The 13,384-nt window shown below is 27.9% G+C and overlaps 1 protein-coding gene across 4 annotated transcripts in view; it reads right to left on the reverse strand.

Annotated features, from left to right (window-relative positions):
- EcR (Ecdysone receptor) overlaps positions 1-13,384 on the reverse strand; it is a 516,751-nt gene that overhangs the window by 404,062 nt on the left and 99,305 nt on the right. The window contains exon 2 of one of the 4 annotated variants that reach the window (XM_014426262.3): positions 4,484-4,532. The exons of the other annotated variants lie outside the window; for them this stretch is intronic. The gene's annotated coding sequence lies outside the window, so the exon portion shown is untranslated. The remainder of the gene's footprint in view (positions 1-4,483; positions 4,533-13,384) is intronic. 4 annotated transcript variants of the gene reach the window in all.

A 13,384-nucleotide genomic window follows, 5' to 3' on the forward strand; every position in this document is an offset into this window, starting at 1 on the left:
AGAGAGAATACAGCTTAACAAAAATTGAATTAAACCAATACTAATTACACAATTCTTTTTTTTAATTTAAAAATTATATATAATTTAACAATCCATGCATTGTATAATGGAGTTAAAATGTGTTGTGTATATATTATTATTCAATGTATGAAGTTTTTATGTTTAATAATTATAAATAGGTATTTATAATACGGACGTTGACCAGTAATACATCGTAGGTTTATATGATGAATAGTACTAACTAAACGTATTAAAAAATAAATACCTTTTTTCGATTAAAAAAAAAATTACCAATTAAAAATAAGTAGTTATTAACAAAGTAAGATTCAGAACAGTCTGATATATCTGATGATGGATAAAACTTTTATGGTTTCGAAACATTAAGAACTATTTATATACAAGATGATAAAAATTCTTAACAAATTATTATCTTGAAAATTACATAACGTATTTGCTAAACATCAATTCATGAGTCATTTCTTCATTTTACGAATAAATATCATAAAATTTTACTCTGCAACAAATGACTTGTAATTTTAATTAGATCGAAGTTTAAAATCGAATAAAACTTAACTTTTTTTTATAACTCGGACTCAAAGGACACTTTCCATTTTCTTCCAATTTAGCCTTATTACACATTTTTATTAAATTGTTTTAGATTTAATCAGGGATCTATATGACTATTTCTTAGAAAAATTGCAAGGAGAGTACACTTTAATAGTCTCAATAGTCATTTCAACCATCATCAACATGAGTTCAAATCGTTCTCTTATAAATTTAGAAAAATGTGATAGTACCGGTAAAGAATTGAACTTCTATTTTTTCGAAAGATAACATTATTTTGAAGATGAATTAAACTGTCATTAAGGTTTCCATAACAAAGGTAACCGCGACTGTAGCAGTCACGCAATCGAGTTCCAGATATAAGGATCGATGTTGTCCACAAGACCGAACAAGCAAAACAATATTTTCAGACAGTTTTTTAAAAAAACATTTTTTATTTAAAAGCGATTTGAGAGACGATGAGTAAAATCAATTTTTTTTTGTTTTTCATTTTCTTTAATATTTTTTATTGTAGTTGTGTAAATATAGAAAATAAATTATTTTATTCTTCTAATTTTATAACAAACTGTAACATTAATGTGAGCAAAAGTCAGTTCATATCAAATCAACTAATTTAATTTGACAGTTGCTGACTAAATTTATTTATTTTTAATTATGTTCATAATATATTCATAGATTCAAATTTATACAAATTATTTCTGTACAATTAAGGCGTGCTTAAAAAGAAATTGGGACTTTTAAAGCGTGCCCCTTCTGAGATGTAGATTGAATATATCTGATATACCAGATGCCTAAAAGGTTTCATGGAAAATCCAATGGTTAGTGAGAGAGTACAGAAAGACAAATATATATATATTTTAGAAAAAAAATATATTGATTAGCAATATTCACACTTAATTCTATCGACCTAGCGGTCATGGTCAAAAATAGAATTTTTTGCAAAAAGATTTTATTTCTTCTCATTTTCTTTTTTTTTTTTTTTTAATAATTTATTTATTGATATTTACAACTGTATACACATATATACAACAAGTAAATTTGCTGTAGGTGACATGATAAAAACATGTGGAGAATCTACCCACTCCAATAACATTTCTAGAGGAGATCTCCAGGCCATCTTCTTTTCAGACGCCTAGGAGGATTATTTGGTAATGAAGGAGAAGCCAGGTTAGAAACAAGTAGATTTGGGTGGTTGGGAAGTTTGTCATGGAAAAATTAGTATCTGTTTCTGGCCAAATCGGCAACATATGGAATATTGAGGTCTTGATGGATGACTTGATTTGTGACAAAGTAAGGAGCATTAAGGATTTTACGAAGGATTTTGGACTGTAAGGATTGGATTCTGGAGGAATTTGATGGTTTAGTGGAGCCCCAAAGCTCAACTCTGTATGTCCAGATAGGCCTTATAATAGTCATGTAGACCAGTCTTTTGTAATGGATTGGCAATTTAGACCGTTTGTCTAGTAAATGTTGCAATAGTCGGAATCTACGAGCAGTTTCTTGTCTTTTTAGTCTTGTATGAGGATTCCATGTCAGTCGTTTCATTTTCTTTAATAATGTTTATCGTAGTTGTGAAAATGTTAATAAAAATTTTTTTTACTGATTTTCTAACAAACTATAGCGTCAAAATAAGAATGTCAATCCATTTTAAATAAACGAATGTAATTCAAAAACGTTGCAGACATGTTTTTTATTTTATGTTATTTATTTTTTTACTTTTGTTAGTACTATATTCAGAGAGTTGGAATTTCAACCACTTATTTATACGCAAAGAAGGCATGTTTTCAAAGAATTTTTAATTTTGATGGACGTCTAAAAAATATTTTATGCAAAAACCTTTAGATAGTAAGAGTACATATAGACAATATTTTATTTAAAAAGAAAAATTATAATAATAAATTATGTGGATTGACAATATTCAGACTGCATTCGAAAGGATATGTGATTTACAAATAATATTTTTTATCGAAGTAGTTTAAATATGGGAAAAAGTTATTTTATTTTTTAATATATATTAAGATGTTAAGGTGGAATGAGACTTCCTTTAGAATATTATCAGTATTCTATATTTTATTATTTTAACTACGTTTATATTATATTCATAGGATTGCAATTTCAATTACTTATTTCTATGCAATACAAGTCTGTTTTTAAAAAAAGTATTTTATATTTGAAGCGTTCTCCTTCTGTGATATTGCAGACTGGCTGTGCCTGATTTAATGGATGCCAACAAAATACTTTATGGAAAAATAAGTGTTTAGTAAGAGAGTATTTAAAGACGATATTTAAATTCTTATAAAGAAAAATTTATATGGATTCTTGATATTCAGAATTAGAATTATTATTCAGAATTCCAAGAGATATAATCAAAACTTTATTTTTTATTTAAATTTGTTTTTTCATTCCCTTTAATATATGTTTTCATCGTAGTTGGGTAAGTATAGAAAATAAATCATTTAATCTTTGTAATTTCTAATGCCTAAATAAAGTGTATAGAGTACACCCCGGTAAACATAATTCATAATTATAACATTGCTGCGAAAAAACAGCCTCAACGGTCGGGGGTAAACGCCCCAGGGATAAACCGTAACATAGATAGGAAGATTGCGTTAAATCTGATAAAATTATAATAATTTATTATTATTATTATTATTTTATAACCAACTATGAGCAAAGGTCCATTCATAACAAATCAATTAATTAATTTGAAACAGTAGCCAACACATTTTTTGGACTTATATTATATAACATTTAGAGCGATTTTTGCGATGTTATAAAAACCCCTAAATATAGTAAAAAATAAAATAAATTTTGTCAATGTTGATTTGATATAGATTGACCCAAAACCCACAGTTGGAATAACAATAAATCAGATACTTCATTTTTGAAATATTAAATAAAATTGCTGAAAATTATTAGAGAAGAAGTAATGGATAGGAAGAAGCATTGTGGTTGATGTTTGAGTCACGCCGTAGGTGGCACTTCCTGAGTCAATAGAAAGCCGTTATATGCAAATCCTACGCTAATGGTTTACTCAAGATCCCAGGGGTCTACATAAGCCTTCCACCCTTTAGTGCTTCAGTAAAAAAATAAATAAATATCAAAACAGTTAATGCATTAAGAGAAAATATTTATTATCAAATATATGGTTAATACTTTCTAAAACATATAAGACAGTGGTTTTCAATCTTAGGGGTTTCGTGCGCCTTTTCCCAGGGTTCCACGAAAGGAGTGGGCCATTCCACGTCAATTCAACTCAGTTTTGAACCGTTCCAATTCAGATTTTCTTCATGTTCATAAAGGTTTCCTATCCTATCTTACCTTTTGCTGAAAATTCGGCAATGGGCATTCTATTTGTATCGAATAATAATATTAAAGTTCCACCATTTACCAAAAAAAGTCCCGCCATTTTCTTACCAGTAACAAAAGAATTATGACGCCAAAAAAAAGAGTTGGGAAAAACTGACATAAGATAAGAAAAGAAAAAGGATGTTGATAACTAGAGACCGGATTGAGCTTCAAATTTAACCAAACCTACAAAAATTCGAATCATGAAAAAGATACCTTCGTTACATTAAGGAGGATGAAATCGGATAAAATCGATATGGCATCAACTATAAATCAACCAAGACAATCCCTGAAAATTTCATAAAAATCAGATTAACAGTTAGATCCATTTATATCCGAATTCAAATTTGACTCCTGACGGACAGACACAGAACTCAATTTTTTCCTAGATGTCGGAAACGTAAAATGCAAACCAAAATTTTCAATCCTTAGAGGTCATAAAGATTTTTGATTTCCTATATGAATATAAAGCTTCCCTATCTTCAGTCGTGTGGAAGCAAAACCGACTAAGGAAAACAAATACTTGTTTGGAAAAGACAAAACTATTTCAGTTATATTAAAAAACAAATACCTGATATTAGGGTTAGTTCCTGATTCAATTAGAACATAGTATTACCGACCTGAAACAAAATACGTATATATTAGATAATACTCTTACAACGCTATATTAATAGTATTAATAAATTATATTGGAAAATATATAAATAAATATTTATAACAACTTGAAGCAGTATACAATATACCCTTACAAAATAACAAAAAAATCACTTCTCACTATGACATATTGAACACGTCGTCTTAAAATATTCTTTGCGACTTATTTCCTTTATATACCGATGCTTTGTTAGTTTTAGTTTGTTGTTTAGTTTGCATAGCTGCATGTTTTGCATTACTCTATGCAATACATGATAGAGTGACTGTAGGTGTTGCCTAGGGGGAAATGAACTATGAACAAAAGAAGCTTAGCTATTTAAATTTTCAAAATATACTGTTGACTCGGAGAATGGTACCGTTATATTGAGAGCCGCCAAGTAGGCGTGTTGGTACAAGAGTTTGTGAGGGCGGTTGGGCGTGCGGCGGAAGAAGCGACACGGCCCGCTAAATATGTAACAGGAATGAAAATGACAAACGACTCCCAGGAGTGGGGCAGATTTAAATTTCAAATGCCGGCTTCCAGCCTGGGTCCCCTCTCGTCTCTTGTCCACTTGTTCAACTTCAAAAGGTCTCTGAGGTTTGTGACGGCAGCAGAATTTGCGAAAAGGGGTATCATTGAACAGAAAGGGTATGGCTGATCAGAGAGAAGAAAATTTGATTCTCGATTGGAAGGATGATAACGAACAGTCATGAATATTTTATTATAGTGCCAATAAAGTTGGATCACGCCACTCTAACCTCTGTACGCCAAATGGAACGTGGAAAGACCATAAGTGTGAAATCAAGGAAGGATCTTTTTGAGTTATGAAGAGTGGCGAGAATTACATCTTTTCTAAATTCCATCAGCCAGACCAAAATCAAATCATTCCAATCGATCATGAGTATGGGTAACGCTTAGAGTGGAACGATTTACTGCAGACCGGATACAGTACATCTCAATTCAACAGCTACAAAAAGTATTAATCAGGCATATTCTGATATATTCAAGGGAATGTGTTGAACAATTTTTGAGTGATATACAGTTTTTATAGTGTGATTTTCTATTTAATGGCTGTTGAAGTTATACAAGCTATCCCTGGTCTATAATTATGGAATCTTGGATGTTTTAAATGGTAAAACTTTGAATTTTAAGTCATTAACCGCTGTACCATAAGTTTAATATTTAAATATTTTTCAAAAAGTTTCAATTTTATGTTTCGTTTCTTAAATAAATTTTCAGGGCGCTTGGTACTTTCTTTAATTTATTTTTGTTTTTATATTTACTAGGTAATATTAATTTTTTAGATTTTATTATAGTTAATTATATTTTAAATAGTATTATTTATTATCTTTGTGTATTTAAAACTCAGACCCAGTGTTTTTCTTTGTAGTAAGCTATGTATTTTTTATTTTTCATTTTTTATTTTCTTTTTAATTAATTCTTTTCTTATTATGTTCACTGTTATACTTACTAGAGCAACTCCCTCTGTATGTATCTAGGCTACCACAGAGGTCAATAAACAAATAAAATAAAAAACTTAGTAACCACAATTTTTTTATATACATGTATTTAACTTTGAATAACGGTAATACAATATATCTTTAGTAAGTAGGTGTTTAAACATTTTAATAGTAAGTATAAAATCAGCAATCAAGTACATAATTTAAACCATTTTAAAAATATAATTTTACACATTAATATTTTTTCATAGTATTACCTGATAATTTAACACAACAAAAATGAATTTTCTACTTCAAAAGTCTATTTTCTCTCTCTCTCTCTCTCTCTCTCTCTATATATATATATATATATATATATTCTATTTTGAAATTACATAAAATTAGTCTAAAGTGTCAGATAGCAGAAGGAGGGGGAAAAATTTAAGTTTGATCCGAGACGTCAAGTTTTCTCCTTAGTCACCGACCAGTCACTTCCGAAATAGGAACACACTTGGAAGAGATTGCCACTCGTAAAGGCTCGGACAATAAAGAATATTGTCTACTCTTCAGGATTTACTGGCATGAAAGCACTCCAGTCCAATTCCAGTCGTCAAGCAATCAAGCTTTTCAAAGCACACCGGGAAGTGGTTAGGTATAGTGACTTTCCAAATAGAATCTGAATAGCATTCGAAGAATAAGTGCAGGATATAAATTAATTCCATAACAGAACAGAAATCATTACATATTAATTTTATCCGATAGAGAAAAATAATTAGTAATAAATTATGTATACGAATTATAAGCATAATTATTGTAAATAATATAATGAATGATAAATAATGCAAATATTTAACTAGGGAGGGCGGTAAAAAAAATAATCAGAAAATGGTCACAATAGTTTAAACGTTGTACACACTGGAGAACAATTTATAATTTTTACTTTAACTATTTTGACCGAGGTTTTTATAATGGCATCTATAAATATATTCTGTAAACAAATATATATATTTTTTAGGATAAAACACTTCGACTTCAAAATTTTCTACAGTTCATAAAATACTTGAGCTATTTCGGTCGTTTTTATTCGAGTCAAAATAACTTAAAATATAACTAACCCATGTGAAAATAAGTGGAAATTAATTTCTATCAATGGATTCTAATGTAAAAATTTTTGAAAAGCACTGTGGTTAAAAATAAATCTGTAAGCCTAATATAGACATTTTTCAAAATGGAATCCGACATCTTCAGGTTTATTCCCAATATTTATTTACCACATTTTTTTTTTTTATTTTATTTAAAAAAGTAGATCCAATATGACGCGGCAAAATGAACTCTATCGGTCGGTGCCAAAATAACTTACAGAAATGATAAACATAAATAGTTAATTATACTATATTTTTGACAAGTAGGGCGTTGGAAAGACTACTACGATTTATAAGCTGCAACAGTGCAATATGAATAATTTCTAGCGATAAAACTAATAATTAAATTAACAAAATACAACTAAATTCAAAATATTAAAATAAAATAAAAACAAATATTGAAAGAACCTATGAAGTGAATAATAATAATACGAATTTAGAATTCATAATAATGAACAAATGAATTCGTAATAAGTAAGGATTTAATTTAATTTCGAATAAGTATACAATATAAAATATAAAAAAGAATGAAATATATAATAAATATAATATAATACAACATACAATATGTAAAATGATATCTAATATAAAGAAGCAGTCAAAGGATAATATAAAACAATGGTTGTTTGTTGAATCAAAATGGTCATTTAATGATGATCATTTGGTCATTCAAAATCAGTTATTGAGATTCATAGAATTAGGAAAGTACCCAGTCATTAGTTCATACAGTTATTAGTTATATATACTTCTGATAAACGATTGAACCGATATGGTACTATATAATTTGAAGTAAACAATAATAATTTAATAGGTTAATATCTAAAATGCCATTAAAAATAATCTAATACCACAATAGCAAGAATGTCATTAAAAATTACATGGTGGAACATTTAAGTCCATACACATCTCTGTAATATTCTAAAATTTGAGCAAATTATTCCAATACATTTTGCTAATTTTTATATCCAAGCTAATAGTAATACCTAATGAGTTATTAGATAAAACCTAAAAACTACTGCGGACATATCGATAAATCTGTTATATTATATATAATATATTACATAATTTATTATTACATATCATGTTATACCTCCGCACCCTCATAGAGTAAACGTTTAAAAAATTGTTTGTGTAAAAATTATTTATGCGGTAAACTTTTTACCATCGTCTTTTTCAAACAGATTTACATTAGAATTCATTGAAAGAAATTATGTTCAATATTATTCTTGAGCTAAGTTGAAATTTTTTACTGTTTACCAAAATGAACCAGTTAAAATGAAAGCAAAAGTAGTTTGAAATATAAGGCGTTTTGCGTGAAAGGTACTTAAAAAAAAATACATACATTTTTTTAGATATCATTTTGATATTTTTTTAGATAGCATAATCTTCGCCAAAAATAGTTAGATTTCGATGATTTCTTTTTTCATAAATTTGCTTACCAATAAAAAAATGGTTACCATGTATTTTTAAAAAACATCACATTTTTATGTTACAGGTGACTTACAAGCAAGATTTGAAGAAAACCAAAAAATTGGCCCAGAAACGGATAGTTTTTTTTCTTTCTATATTTTTCTTGATTACCAAAGTTGATTATTGAAAATGAAAAAAAAATAATAAATTTTAGATATATAGTTGTATTACTAGTAATACCAGTATTGAATTCCAACAATTTTAGACTAACGTTAAAGGAAACTGGTTTATCTCATTATCTCCCATTAGCATTCCCGCAGGTTCATTATAATATATATCGCATTTTAAACAAGTTCAATTTAATCCATTCCGCTTTATTGAATATCTAAATTCTGTTTTCAATATTAACAAAGAAACAAAAACAAAAAAAAAAAATACCTTCCAACTAGGGGACAGAAGGTATGTTTATTATTTTTTTTATTATATTTTTCTAATATACTTTTTTTTTTACTATTTATGATAATTTTCTAAATTTTATTTTATCATTTACATTTCTTCTTATTTTGTATAAATAATTGTTAATCCTAGATAGCTGAAAACAGACCCTTTAAAATAGTAACAATTAATGCCAATTCAAATAATTAGATAAATTAATTTCGTTCTTTAGTAAGCTGAGATTATTTATATATTTATAATATATAACGTAATAACGTAACATATACGTTCTTCCTCTCAATTAATTAAGGATTGGAAATATTCTTTTATCAAATGACAATTATCAATTTATATCTTCTGAAACTGTACATGTCGATAATTACAAAATATTGATCCAATTAAAAAAGCTCATTATTTTCGATCAAATGAGGTCCTCAATATTTTGTGTACTCTTTCTTCGGAGGTGACAGAGAGAAGGCCTAGACGTTTGAAATGGATTTTTTTTTTTTGTTACCTTTCATGATACTATGGTGAATTAAACAGTAGATACATACAAAACACATTTTAAACGAACGAGTAAAAAAATATATAATTAATTTATTCCAAACGGAATAGTGAAGAACAGAACAACGTATAACATTCGTACATTAAATGCCAGGAGAGAAGGTTACATCACGTGGAGAAATAGAAAGTGCGGTCACAAAATGCGTTTGTTCATAGTAACACGTTTTTTAAAAGTACTCAACATGCTACTTACGTAAAACTAAATGCTTTTGCAAGTGTTATCAATTTTTTTTTACCAACTCATAACATGTTATATAACTGATGTTAATTTGTTAGAATTTTTTTAACGTTTTTGCTAGAGAGTGTATGGGGATTGACTACGTTGCCATTAGGTATTTTAAATAAATTAAACAATAAAAAAAAAAAAAAAAAATACTGATCAAAGAAATTCAAATGCAGCATATATCGAGTTAAGGTCGTTCGTAGCGGAGTGAGTTAGAGCGTTAACTTTAACTACTTCATACATCAAGTAGTTAAAAGCCACTGCAGTGGCACCAGTTCGAATTTAGCCTTTATTTCTGCTTTGGCCCTACAAAATGAAAACTTGACCAACTCATGGTTAGAATAGGGTGCTACCCTGTAGATAACCTCTTCCCAATTATTTTTGATAATAATCAAATAGGAAATCGAGTCGTTTGCAATAAAAAGCCACAGAAGTCTCATTTTTAATGAAAGAGCTAAAAGTTAAATATGATGAAAATTAAAAAGAAACCTTTTTTACATAGGTTTTTTTATGGACCATAATAATAGGGTATTGTAATTTAAAATATTAATTTAATTTAAAAAAAGAAATAGTAGTTTTATATATTCAAATATGAATTAAAAACTTACTTCTTAACACGTTTTTTACAGTTATAAACCAATCGATTTGTCTCTTTCTTGAAGAATAGGAAAAAAAAATATTACTGATTACATTAAACGATATTATATTCGTAAAAACATAATAAGGCTTCGAGAAAGGTAAGCCGAAAAATTCTTTTGAGGAAAAAGCAAATTACAGTCGTTTTTAGCGTCGTATTAAACCCTTAAATAACATTTTTCAAAGAAATTGAAAATAAAAAAAAAATTCAACTTGAGTTGTTCGGACGATAAGTTTGATTTATCAAAAAATTTATTTCCGAAACCGTAGAATGTACAGATGTCTGTCAGCACTTAAATTTAAGCTAGTTAAATTTACTATGAAATAGTTTATAACGTTTATCTTTGCTTGAATAGTAGTTTTTATGATAATTGAAAAAATAAATTCACAAACTGTTAGTTTCTATTAGTATAAAATGTTTGATTTTCGAAAAAATATATCTCTAGATCCATAAGACGCATATATGTCTGCCAGCACTCAAAATAAAGGAAATTTAACTTAATACGAAGTAGTTTATTTAGCTTTTCTTCAAAGGGATAGAAGTTTTTATGATATTCGCATATGAATATAAATTTGGCAAATGAAAACTTGTCCGAACAATTATAAATAAATTTATTTTAGCAAATATCGTGAAAAATACAACTCCTACGAAGATAAACGCTATAAACTACTTTATAGCTCATTAAAATAGCTTTAATTTGAGTGCTATCAAACATTTGTACGTTCTATAAACATTCTTTCAGCACATTCTATACAACATTTTTATGAAATGTTACTTTTAAAAAGCTATATCTCGAGAACTATTAAACGTAAATAGCTCTATCAGGGCTTACATTTTAGCAAATTTACTCAACTTTAAATGATGTTCTCTTAGATTTTCTATTGTTGTGGGTAGTTTTAACGATCCAGAGCTCCGAATGAAAAATTAATTATGTTTAACGTTGAAACAGCCACTATTTTTTATTCCCCCTACGTACACTTGGCAGCCTAATCAATTTTGATTAATAATTATACATAGTTTTCATTAAAGTTATCAAACATTGGGGTGAAATAACTATCTTTTTTCTCCTCTTGGGCTCTTGTACTATCTGTATTATATCCTATTCCTAGGTTAATACAACCGTTAAAAACCTGAATGTCTCCTCTTCTAACCTACATTAGTATTATTTAATAACCTTTTAAAAGCGAAATATTGGTTTCAAAAAGAAAAATATTTTTATTTTATTATTTTTTGGTTCCAATTTGTTTAATTAGGTCCTGTTTGTGTCATTAGCTGTACATATAGTGTATGCTATAGTTTATATAGCTCTAAGCCTCTCCTAAGTTTCGTGTGTATTAACTGAGTGGTGTTGAAGTTATTGCTATTTTTTTATTTTAAAAAAAAATCAGTAGCTTTCTCGCATCTTATAGTTATATTAAACTAAAAAAAAAAAAATTAAAAGTAATTTAAATGTGCTAGGTAAAACTATAAAGAAAAAAGAAGTATGGTGTTAATTATATCAGTGGTATAATTACAAATTCGGGCAACAATTTCGTAAAATATTGAATTAATAATTTTTTTGACAGAACAGAACTAAGATAAAAATAGTGTGTGAAAAGGGGTATAGAAGAGGATAAAGGCGTGACAATATCCACTTTTTGATAATGGAATGTGTAAATCTTTTTTTTTTTTTGTGGAAACAGAAACGTACGGCGGTGCGTGTAGAATTGTCCAGCTCTTTGCTTGTATTGTTAGTATATTATGAATGGGTCCAACTTCAGCTGATTCCCGAAGTTTTCCTTCATAAGAAAATTATAAAATATTTTTTCTTAAATTTAGTTTAAAATAAAGTGAGTATATAAATTATGCTTATGATTGACTATACAATATTGGTGAGAATTAATAAGATAAATACCGTGATTTAACAGGCATTGGGTTCACTCAGTTAGCAAGATTACCCAACATTAATCAAAGGATGAACCAGGCTTCCATAATACTGATTAATTGATAATAATTAATAGTAGATCTTATTAATAATATTGTAGTTTACTCGCTAAGTTGCAAATATTTTTAAATGAAGAATATTTTATGCACAATGGAATGGAGGACCTTCATATTGTCAATCTGTAAGATAGGTAGTTACAGAGGAGAAAAAGATTTGATTACTTTAATGAAAACTATATATAGTTAGGAGTCAAAATTGATGATTGCTAACAATAGTTAGGGGGTTAGAAAATGGCGACTGACGAATACAAACTTTCATATTCATTTTTCATTTTTTTAATTGAAAAAGAAATTGTATGTTATTTCCTTTAAAAGAATAGTTTTTTTATTTAAACTAAGGGATACAGTAAATATCATTAACATTATATTTTATTTTATTCCAGAAATTCCTAAAATTTTGCATATTTTTATTGGAGCTCCAAATTTTTAAAAATATGTATAGCACTAAAAAAACATCAGAGTTCATTATTTACAAGAGAGTAAATTATTCTAATTATGAGCTCTAATAGTTCCTGATACATAGTGTTTCATAAACCAAGAGTTTTTTCAAAACATAGTGAATTCAACATTTTAAGAATTTACTTCGACAAACACCATGAAAGCTACTATTCCTATGGAGTTAAACGCTCTAAACTACGTTATAGTACATTAAACTAGGTTTAATTTGAGTGCCAACATCCAGTACGTCCAATGATTCCTGCGATATAATTACCCGAAATTATATTTACCAACTACTTATTAAAATAGTTAAGCAAATTAGAGCTTATATTTTAGCAAATTAACTTTGCCTTTAATGATATTATAATAAGTTTTATAATGGTATGGAGGTCTGAATGAAAAATTAATTTTCAATGATTTTAATGATTTGAAACAGCTGCCAATTTTTATTCCCCTAACTATGAAGACTGAATAATTTTGACGAGTAACTATATATATATATTACTCATTAAAGTAATAAAAAATTAGGATGAGATAACTTCATTTTCTCTTCGGGACTGGTACCTT

This window comes from Halyomorpha halys, unplaced genomic scaffold (assembly GCF_000696795.3).
Source record: "Halyomorpha halys isolate HHAL.00 unplaced genomic scaffold, Hhal_1.1 Scaffold566.1, whole genome shotgun sequence".
Classification (NCBI taxonomy): domain Eukaryota; kingdom Metazoa; phylum Arthropoda; class Insecta; order Hemiptera; family Pentatomidae; genus Halyomorpha; species Halyomorpha halys.